The following is a 12,596-nucleotide window of genomic DNA, read 5'->3' as shown; positions in this document are numbered from 1 at the left end:
CAGGAATAGACAGTCAGATGATTCATTTCTACTTTACTACATTACAACAATGTGATATGAACCAAAGATGCTCAACCTATAATGTGTACTTGACATGAGATACTTTGGATGCACTTTAATGCATTTTGCATATTGTACCTTTTGAGGTGTTGGACTACACTTGATTTGTAACATTTTGTTGGAACATAATGAAGTTTCGTTCAGAAATATATTTTTTTGTCAATTTCCTTTTGTGCGATGGATGGAAGCCACGAACCACACGTTAGTTCAAAATTACAATGAACAAAGAACAAAAATTTTTTTAACAATAATAAAATTTAAACAAAAATAAGCAATAAACAAACAACAAAACAACTCTCTTTTTGAAAAATCAACCAACTAAAATCAAAATTTTAAAAAATATTTTGAAAAATTAAATGTGATAAAAACAACAAGAAATAAAATAAATATATTGAGTGGATTCTCTTGATTTTAGAGTTTCTTACTCTTTGCTCACGCAACACAACTATCGTTGTCTGCACTAATTCTCTACACACCCCTGCGGAGTCTCATGTTCCATACAAAACCTCACAAAATTTCACAAATCTTCTACAACAATGTCAACTTTTCACATAACACACATCTTTGAGTTAAACTACAAACTATGTAGAATTCTCATTTTCAAATCATTCCTTAATTTCTGATTCACTACTTTCGAAGTCGGTCCTTACCTTTTGACACTCTCTTTTTGAGATTGATCCTTACCTTTCAATTCTCATTTTTTGAATCAGTCCCTAATTTCTCATTCACTCTTTTGAGGTTGGCCCTTAACTTCCGACTCTCTTTTGAGATTGATCGTTAACTTTCAATTCTCATTTTTGAATCAGTCCTTAATTTTGGATTCACTACTTTTGAGGTTGGTCCTTATTTTCCGGCGCTCTCTTTCTGAGATTGATCATTACCTTTCAATCCTCATTTTCAAATCAGTCCTTAACTTCTGAGTCACTTTGTCGAGGTCGGTTCTTACCTTTTGACGCTCTCTTTTTGAGATTGATCACTACCTTTCAATTCTCATTTTTGAATCAGTCCCAAATTTCTGATTCACACTTTTGAGGTTGGTCCTTACCTTTCGACGCTCTCTTTTGAGATTAATAACTACCTTTCAATTCTCACTTTCGAATCAGTCCCAAATTTCTCATTCACTCTTTTGAGGTCGACCTTTAACTTCCGACTCTCTTTTGAGATTGATCATTAACTTTAAATTCTCATTTTTGAATTAGTCCTTAATTTCTGATTCACTACTTTCCAGGTCAATTCTTACCTTCTGACGCTCTCTTTTTGAGATTGATCCTTAACTTTCAATTCTCATTTTTGAATCAGTCTTTAACTTCTGATTCACTACTTTTGAGGTCGGTCCTTACCTTCCGACGCTCTCTTTTTGAGATTGATCCTTACCTTTCAATTCTCATTTTTGAATCAGTCCCAAAATTCTGATTCACTACTTTTGAGGTCAATCATTACCATCTGACGCTCTCTTTTTGAGATTAATCCTTACCTTTCAATTATCATTTTTAAATCAATCCCTAACTTCTGATTCACTCCTTTTGAGGTCGGAACCTACCTTCCGACACTCTCTTCTGAGATTGATCCCTACCTTTCAATTCTCGTTTTCGAATCAAGCCCTAATTTCTGATTCATTACTTTTGAAGTTGGTCCCTAACCTCCGACACTCTTTTATGATTGATCTTTAACTTTCAATCGTAATTCTAGAATCAGTCCTTAACTTTTGATTCCTTTCCTTTTTGGGTCGGTCCCTAACTGCCAACCCTCTTCTAAAATTAATACCTAAATTTTAAATCCCACCCCGGGTTCAGCACTTACACATTGATTCCCATCTTCTATAAATTCCTGAAATCTCATAACTCAAAATCCACTCTCCAATCCCCAGCGAGAGTCTCTACTTCTTGAATTTGATCAAATATTCACCTGCTATATTCCCCAGTGAAAGCAAGTAGCACACACAATCCCACACTCCTTCTATGTCTCTCGTCTTAGGAGTTTATTTCGGTTTTGTTGATCTCGTCGGTCAACGCCAATACGCGCGATGTGCTTTTCCCAGCACACCACTCCTATTGGGGGTCAATTTGTTGACCTCACTTTTGGTTGAGATTTAGTTTTCTTCTTTAGTAGCCTAAGGTCTAGCCAAAAGACTTCGTGTTGACTATTCCTAGAAAAATAGAAAAGGAACCCTCACCATTAGAAATTCTAAACTCCTCTTTACTCAAATTGAAGTTCCACATAATGGTCCAAACCTCTAGCACTTAGTAGGTGAGGTCATTATGATGGAGCTCAAGGAGAGTTCCCATATGGCTATTGGACCTTAAGGTTGACCCTGGGTGCTGGTCTAGAGCTAAGGTACTCACCAGCAATCACCTCACTCACAATCAGTCACAAATACAAACCCAAAATTTCTTGTCCTTGATATGTTAATCTTCTGGGATACTCATGTAGATGGTCCCCTGAACCTACTGGTCCTAGGCCAGGGTTTGGCTAAGACCAATACATAGAGAACCCAAATGGGGTTTCTAAATTTATGGTGGTTGGCACCCCAACTCTACCAAAATGCCCACCTTAGCCTTTCGTCCCTAAACCCCCAAATTACCTAAGTACCCTTGGGACCCTAAATTTGGCCAAAATTACCCAAAATACCCAAATTTGTTCGAAGTTATTTCAAACCTTTTGAAAACACCCATATTACCCAAAATCACCGAAAAATTGCCAAATTACCAAAATACCCCTTCTTAGCCCAAAATTCCAAAAACTCGAAAAAATCCCAAAAATTCTTAAAATAATCTACCCAAAATCACCGAAAAATTGCCAAATTACCAAAATACCCCTTCTTAACCCAAAATTCCAAAAACTCCAAAAAATCCCAAAAATTCTTAAAATAATCCAAATATTCCCAATTTCACTTTTCTCAATGACCACATAACCTAATTTAGCCAATTTGACCATCTTTGACCAAAACCCCCAAATTGCCCTTAAGGGGAAAAATCTTCCCAAATTCAACTCAAATGTCCATCGAATTGGTCCCCATTTCCCACAATTTAAATCCTAAACTCAAATTAACCTTTAATATGACCAATATAAACCAAATAAAAGCTCAATTGGCCCATGCTTTGAACCCAATTTTGATCCAAATCAAAAGCCCCAATTTTGACCACATGACCTAATCTCACCCAATTGAACTCATAGCCCACTCAAATTGCCACAATTCATGTTGAAAACTATTCATAACATTACTAAACATCAAAATTAACCTTTAATTATCCTTGGTGAAGCCTCAATTTTATTTAATTTTAAGTCCAAAAGCCACAAATTTTGCCCCAAATTGGCTATGCCTCCAAATTTCACCAAATTGATTGCCTTAAACCCAAAATTATCACCAAATTTATTTTGAAAACTCTTTATAAAGTTCTTATTGACCATATTTGGACCATTTAATTTGGAATTAGCCTAGGGCTAGCCCAACCTAGACCCATGTGTAGCCCAAGATACCCAAATTGGCCAAATTTCAAAAATCCCTCAATTTGACCTACCAATTGAACTCAAAATCACTTCAACCCTTTACCAAAAATCTTCATAACAGTCATCTACACACTGTTTATCAATCAAGTGGGTCAATTGACATGGCTAGCCTAACCCAAAACCAAGTTTTGACCATTAGAACCCACATTGGACCCATGCACTAAAATTAGCCTAACCACCCCAAAGTCACAAAATTAATGACGCCAAAGCCATTAGTGGGGCCCTAGTGACCAAGCTAAACCCCATAAAACCACCTAAGCTAAGCCATGGACCAAAGGTCCCCTAAATCAAGGCATTTTGATTCCATATTTGCTTAAGCCTTGGATATTTTTGCCAAAACTAAACCTCAACTCATTTAATTGCTTTAACATATTTCCCTGGCTCACCTGACCACCTAGCCACCTCCCCTAGCATGGTCGGCCGGCCTAGTGGCTGAAAAACACCAAAATCGTGAGCCACCTTCTCCAAATCAAACCCATTTCATCCAAATCAAACGTTAGAGCCTCTCTGCCCTCCACCTAAGCATCACATTGCACCCCCTAATTGGCCATGACAACCACCCTTAAACCAATTTTTATAAGAGCTCTGAGAGTTGAAATTTTCTCAGAGAGAGCTCTCCAAGTTACTCACAGAGACTCTTTGTGACCTCCTCAGCTCAAGCCAACCACTTTTACCCACTGATTCCCATTGTAGAAGCTCAATTTTGAGCTCAAACTTCTGCCTAAAACTAGGACAGAGCTTAATACACCTCCACAATCCACCAAACTCAAATTAAACTTACCCACACCTTCACCACAGTGAAAGAAGGTGAAGCTCCATAAAATCCCCTTTCCACATAGACCCTAGCATAACTCTAGACCAACACATGAAATCGAGCTTGGTTGAATTCATACCTAAACCTTTCACCACAGCACGAGGCTCAATCTTTAGCCTCCTTGGACCCCAACTTATGTGTCGAGCACCTCTGATCAAAGCTTCCCTTCTCTCCCTTCTCAGAGCAAAGCCCCTTCTCAGAGCAAAGCTATTGAACTCCTCCTCCTCTTGAGCCTATTTTGATTCTCCATTTGATTAAGCTTAATTTCATGTCATCTTAACCATATGGATATGTTCCTCTAATCTAGACGAGCATTTAAAAAAAAATTCATTCAATTTGGTTGACAAATGAAGAAGATATCAAGCCTCGGAGATGGACTATTCTCAAGCTAGGCCATTGAGGACGATGACGGAGAGCCGTTTGATCATGTGTTATCTCATCAACGGATGAGATCAAGCCGGATAACACTCCCTTACATGAACCGCGTGCCTAGTCACCGCTAAACTGGATGGTGGCGTCAAAAAGGAGCGCGCCTTGTGGAGCTTCAAAGTTGCCTAGGATCTAGTCAGCACCGTGCATTTAAATAGATAAATGGAGATTTAAATAATTTAGAAAATTCTCCCTAACTTCAAAAATTTATATCTTGGTGTAGAAAAATCATAAAAATAAAATGAAAATACCCTCTTGCTTAGTGAACAGAGGAGAAGAATGTGGAAATAATTTGAGGTTCATTTGATGCATGTTTTATTTTTAATAAATTAAATACTATTTTGAGTCTTTTGATTCTCCATGCATGTAGAAATTTCACCATGACATGAAATTTTAGCATGTTGTTACCTCTGTCTTAGGGAACATTTTCTAATTTTTCCAAAGTTAGAGGAGATCTCTGGACAGAGATCCATATTTTTCAAGTTTATGTCTATTGTTTGCATAAATTAATCACAATAATTAGCATGTTTCTTAGAAAATTCCAATAAAATTTTGGAAGGTTTGCTATGACGAGAGAATCCTTAGGAAAATATTTCAAGGGTTAAGTCATTAAGAATGTACTTAATTTCCGCCAACCCTAAAACACAAAGAAAATTAATTTTGGGTAACACAAACAACTAAATGACTTGATTTTTAATCTCTACTAAGATTTAAAGTTCAGAAAACTCCCCATAAAAATTTCAAAACATTTGAAGCTCATTTAATAACTCAAATTGATTTTTTAATTTAAATGACATTTTTGGTACTAAAATGATTTTTAATAATTAATATATAACTCAAAAAATTATAAAACTTGGTTTCTTGAGTTCTCTGTGATCAAAGGAATTTTCTAAAAAAAATTAAAATTAAAATAAAAATTCCATTTTCAAGCTTATTTTTAATATTTAAATAATTATAAAATGATAAAAATCACAAAAATAATAAAATTCATGAAAATATTCTAAATTGTTTTCTAAGCACTTAGGAATAATTGGAATACCTTTCCTAATTTTCTAAATGAAGACATTGAATTTTAAAGCTTAAAGTAAATTTTAAAGGCTAAAAAATAGATTTTAACCAAAATAATTCCAATAAATCAAAGAAGAATCCAAAAAATGTAAAATTTGTTTCTCTAGGGTTTCTGACCTTAGGGGGATTTTTCAAAAACATAAACCTTAATTTTCAACTTTTTCAAAAACATAAACCTTAACTTTCAACTCTTAAAATATTTTATAAATAATAAATGCTCCAAAATTTAAAATAATTCTAATAATCCACAAAAAAACTCAATATATCATGAAATTTGTTTCAAATGGTTCTCTCACCTAAGTCTACCTCCATAAAAAATTTCAAGGGACTAGGCTTTTTCTTGGTCAAGTTATGGAATTTTCTTTGAAAAATCCTATTTTTTGCATAAAAATAATCATGTAAATTATATTAAATTTTGAAAAATCACATTTTCTTCTCTGATGTCTTAATTGACCCATGTGTAAGGTAAAATAAAAATTTTGAAGCCATTTGAGTTAAATTTGACAAATTATGAAGTGATAGAGCCTTAGGGGCAAAAGTGTAATTTTGGAAGTTTAGCCTTAATTAACATTTAGGCTTAATACAAAGTGGGGAAAAGGGTAACCTCTAATTTTAACTAATTCCTTTGGATGATTGAAATACAAGGACATTAATTGGTAGAAACCAATCTCACTTTTGTTAATTAAAGGATAACTTTGTAATTTCCTTAAAATATTAAAATTGGGAAGTCTAGTCAACCAAATGATCCTAGACTTAGGGGTATAGTTTTGTGTGTTAATAACCCACTAATTACTAATTTAATACCTCTACCTAATTTAATACCTCTACTTGATGTTCAAATGACTTTCAAAAATGAATTATCATAATTTAAAATTCAATCACTTCAAAAAATAACTAAGACATCCACCAAAACCTTAAGTGCAGCTAAACCAAATTTAGTTAAATAAGGATTAGAAAAGTGAACATAATTAAAATTGAACATCTTTAAAACACTACAAGCCCAAATTAAAGTTGGCTAAATGTTTTTGATATCACTAACTTGCCTCTTTAAGGGTCATCACGCACATAATTTACAAATTAAATCACAAATGATAAGTTACCCTACTCTTACAGATAATTGAAACATCATTGTTCATTGAGCATTAAAGGTATTTATAGGATGTATTATTAAGAAAAATAATAAGTTTCAATAAGCTTGAGATCTTTCACCATGCGATGAGAGGGAAGCATGGACCTGCTTCTTTTTTTAGACCTGTTGGATACCTCAGAGGTTTACTAAGCTTAATATGTTTGCTTAACAAAAATCATCCTTAATCAAACTAATAGGGACCCACCAAGATATGAACTAGGGTTAAGTAGGTCACCAAAACTTTACTTTCTTGCTTCATATAAAATACCCTGACATGCATTTTGAGTTTCAGGTGGTGGAGCGAGAAGACTCGCCAGGTACGCTTTTATAGTTCACAACATTGTCTTTTCTTAAGCTTTCTACATTATGCTTACTTACCTGCATGTATGAACAAAACTTAAACATGCATGCTAAACAAAGATGTCACCCTGCATGAAAACTAAAACTATCTGGATAGCCACAAAACCAAAACTAAAACAAAAACTAAAATCAACGAAGATAAAATTCACTCCCACAACATTCAAAATATAGAACAACTCAAAATTTAATCACAAACATCACACAAAATCACAACCACAACTAAATTAAGACGCGATGATTGGGAATCCCTCGGAGGAGGTAACCTACGGTTGCTAACAAGATTTTCCACGATCTAAATGAAATTATAGAACTCATTAAGTTGAGTTCAGTAAATTCATTTAGACTAAGTGAATCTGAAAGAAAATAGTGGTACCAGAATGAGGAAACCGTAGGATCCTAACCAGTGTCTCTCTAATAAACTTTAATATGCCCCAAAATATCTAAAGAACTACAACCATAGGGCACCTGATTTGACATCATAACTGGACACCTTAGAAAACTTAAACTTGTCACGGTAAGAAGCTTGAAGCTAGCATGATGGGCAGCCCGTCTATCTTCAACAACAAAACCTGTCTTCCCCAGCTAAACCATTTCTTCCTTAGAATTAAATAACCAAGCCATAGGATTTTGAGGTTGTCTTCTTGTGCAACATAAATCCTCACCTCATCTTTAGGCCTTTGTATAGCTCTACTGTACAATATAAGCCCTAACTCGTCTTAGGATTCCGAGATTGTTGTTCGTCATGTCCTAAATCCTCACATATTCCAGGCTATTTGTGTGATCGTTTCACACAAATGTAAGCCCTAACAATAAAATCTATAGAATAAAACACTTAAATAACTTCTGTTAAAAACTAAAGCCAAACCATAGGATATACTGGAAAGTCACCAAGGTTCTCCTTTGGATCCATGGCATCCCCTAGTTCTTCCTCCTTTGGATTCCAAAGACAAAATTCTCCAGACTTGAGCCAATCCTATTTCACACCTCTCTGTCTGATCTCATTGAACAGTCCTATCCTTTTGAAATCCTTCAAGATAATAATTCTTGATTTTTATTGAAAGTTTTCTTAGGTGGCTTTGGCCATTTAAGATGTAATTAACTATAGGGGCTTTCCCTTATAGGAAACTTTTCTGAACCCAACTTAATATAAACCTTATTTAATTTTTCATATTAAATATGGGATATTATTGGAAAATAAAACGGTTTCACAGACCTAACGGACGTCATACATTTCTTAGTTTGTTTGATCAAGCCTCACACTCAAGTCTTGTGTTTATCCTTCTGGATAGATACAGGGTTTGAGGTAAACCACTCTATCATTTAAAATATGAAAAATATGGGGTCAATTTGATTTCATATTTTTCTAAAATTAAATCTTAAAATGTCCTTTCGTAGCAGGCGACGAGATTTGGATTCCGATGACCGACAACTTCTAATGGGAAAGTCCCCCAAACCAAAAATAGTGCCGACACATATGAAAGATTTTTGTTCAGAAACATATCTAACAGAATAATTATATGAATGAAATACAACCTTCAGTCAAGTTTACATGTGGTACCTTTTATTTGTTTGCCTGCTTTACTAAATTATGATATCACTTTGGCCATCACTCATTAGTCGATTATGAAATATTCTCTGATTTTATGAAGTCTTTTAGTTTTTATTGGTTAAGCATTGCGGGTCATTTTTTAATTTTTATACATCGATCTGTCATTGTTGTTTCATTGTCAGTCATTTTATATTTTTTTTTAAATTCGCGAGATGACAAGAATTACATTAGATTATTTTAAGGAGTCAAATCTTAGCTCGGACGGGCCTAAGTTTTAGTTAATTGACTAAACCCAAATTTTCTTACGGTCTTGTAGAGGGGAGTCATCGTTACTTTTCTAGGGTAGTTTTCTCTGAACCATTCATGGAGCATTATCACTATTGCGCGAGTAACCACATTTAGAATTTCATTTGCTCAAAACTTGGAAACTCAAGTTTGAGAAGTTTTAAGAATGGGCGTCGTAACACCTCTGTTTGTTGTCTTTTTAGGGTATTTTAACCTCATTTTTGTGAGTTCCAAATCCTTTCTTTAGAGCATAGGCTCTACCCATAAGACTTTCCTATTGACTATCCTAGATGACTAGTGATGGAGCCACCCCATTTAGAAATTCTAGCCACTTCTTAGCACTTTTGTGAAGTCTCACATAGGTGGTCTCAAATCTTCAATGCTTAATTCAGTTGATTGGGACCAACATGTTGAAAATTAAAACTGAGTTCCTATAAAGATCTTAATGCAATAAGGAAACCCTTATGTCTTAGAGGCTCACACAGACACTCATGCACCCATACACCTACACTTCATACTCACTTCACACCCCACTCATGAACAACTACCCCACCAAAATTATAACTAAACCTTCAAAATTCTTATGGGCTACAATTGAAAGCCTAAATCCACCTAAGATCCACCCAAATCCGCCTAAGTTTAAATCCACCCAGGTCCAAATTCACTCAAATCCTCCCAAGCACAAATCCATAAAAAAACACCATCATGATCAATTTCAATTCCACCAAACCCATGTCCAATTCTAAAAGCCTCCATAATCAATATTAAAATTCTCACTAATCTAAGCCCAATCTTGAAATCCTCTTAAACACAAGCCGACAAAAATCTGCCTCCACATGATCAATTTGATCAAACCATAGTCCAAGGATTTCATGACTAATTAACCAAAAATGGAAATTATGAAAATCCATTCAACATATGAAATTCTTGCCCACCTCATTTAATGTAAGCTATGTAGGTCATTCATGAGCTAGAAGCACGCCATATTGCTTCATTCAAGCCATATGGAAGCCATGAAGCCATGTAAAAGCCTCATGTGAGCCACCGTACTATTTATGGCTAAAGGTGGAGACCCTTTAATGATGTCACTCAAAGTTCTTAACCTTTCTCTTGCTTCACCTAAACCAATGTTTAAACCTTAATCCCCATAATTTGGACTTGTGAAGTCAAGCCTACATGCTGACCACCAAGTTTAGACACCTTGGGAATCCTAAACCCATTTCCATGAACCAAGCCCAAGTTAAAACCAAAATCAATTCAAACCTGCTCCACTTAAATTAAACCCATATACACATGATACCACCCAATTCACCACCACCCACCATTGACCTCCCACAGTTACATGGTGACAACCCAAGCTCCACCACTCCACCATTTCTGGTGGCAAGCCCAAATCAAGAGCCACCCATGGGGTAAAACCCAAAATTAAGCCTATACAATGTGGCTCACCCCACTGGTGTTTGGCCTCCACCTCACCATCACCTAAGCACACTTCACCACCCACTGCCTTGGTCAATTGAAGCCCCTTATCGAGCCTATAAAACCATCATGCCCTCAAGGTTAGAAAAGGAGAAGTGCAAAAACTTTGGCAAAGCCTTGTCGGATTGTCTCCAAATCATTCCTACACTCATATGAAGCTCATCCCCATCATCCTTATCCACAGTCTCTAACCACAAAACCCTACGTTATTTAATTGAAAACAGGACCTTTTCGCCTAGAAACTCAAACCTACAAAAACTCTAAATTAATTGTTCCAAAAGCTTACCCACACCTCAAAAGAACTTCTCTAATTGAAATCCCTCTCTCTCACAGACTCTACCATAGCCTTATACCACACTTGAAACACCCTTTAGTCTAAGTCATACCTATGCTCAACCACATAACAAATCAACACTTAAAGGAGGTTCGTGGTGCCAAGGCAATGCTTCTCAACCAATCCAATTGAGGCCTCAACCCTTGGGCAATGGTATAGTTCAAAAATCCTTAAAATTTTCTTGGTTTTGGTCTTTAATGAAGAAGATAAAAAATAAATATCATATGTGTTCGACTCACTTAGATGAAGGTTTAGGAAGAAACTGCACTTAATTTGATTAAGTATTGACAGAGATGTTAGCTCTTGAACATGGACAGCTCTTGGGCTATAACCTATTAGGGACGATAAATGGATGTTGTCCTTCCTGTGTATTTAAAATAAACGACACGTGTTGGTTTGGGTGATGGATCAAAATGACTTAAGACGATGGACAGTGGGCTAATGGGGTAGCACATATGGAAAGTGATCCCGATTTTTTTGTTTATGTAAGGATTTCTTAGGTCGACACCACCACTTGAAGATATTAATCCCTGACAATGGCGCCAAAAACTTGATCCCTAAATACCTAATGCTTATGCACAGTATAACAATAGTTTTGATGGAATTTTTCACTTATGTTTCCTTATTTTGCAACAAAACCAAAAACTTAATTCTGAAGAAAAATAAGAATTTAACTTTTTAATTTATATATAATTATATTTGGATACAACGCAAGCATACGTATCGTTATCAAGTAATATAGGACTTTTTGATTAAGACATGAATATCGAACCCACAAGGAAGATTATGCAATATGCACTTTTTAGAAAGTTTTTCTATTTTTAAAAGATAATTACTTAAACTAAAAAAAATTTTGCAGGATATTAAAATGTACATATTTTTGGTATTTTTGATATTTTAACGAAACAATAATAACTTAAAAAGATAACTTAAGTTTTTTGATAACTAAAGTGAAGTACTTAATATGAAAATATCTTTCTTCTTATCATGAATCAGTAATACGTATAGAAATTCTGTTGTGGAAGTATGCAAATTGTGTTGTGCTAAATAGGAGCAATAATATTCTTTACCCTTACTAGAGATGCTATAAAGAACATTAGCTAATTTAAAGTTTGAATAGTTCTGATAACTGGCTAGGCAGAGAAGATACGAGCTCTCACTCTAGAGTACCCTCGATTCCCTCCATGTGGGGGCTAACATTCTCAAATCAGAACATAAAATAATATACCGAGTTGGGGGCTTTAACCTGTCAATTTAAAGTCCTCTAAAACTACACCCATCAATGAACATTTTCCTATTTATTTGCACTCAATCATATGATCTACATTCTCATTCTTACAACCACATGTGATTCTTTCCAATTGTTGACTAAGACAATACTAGCCCGGTTCTTACATGTTCTCACAATAAATTTTAACATCTGGACTGGCCAAATCAAGAAGTAAATGAAGTGCATGGATTTAAATCATCACAACTTCTTCCAACTTTAAAGATCAATACTCTCTAAGATCTTCATACAAAACTTTATTACTTATTATTTTAAGAAGAAAGATAAAGAAAACTACTCAGAATCCATGGAGAT

The sequence above is a fragment of the Phalaenopsis equestris genome, unplaced genomic scaffold (assembly GCF_001263595.1).
Source record: "Phalaenopsis equestris unplaced genomic scaffold, ASM126359v1 Scaffold000572, whole genome shotgun sequence".
NCBI classification, from domain to species: domain Eukaryota; kingdom Viridiplantae; phylum Streptophyta; class Magnoliopsida; order Asparagales; family Orchidaceae; genus Phalaenopsis; species Phalaenopsis equestris.
Note: the sequence above shows the minus strand (reverse complement) of the source record.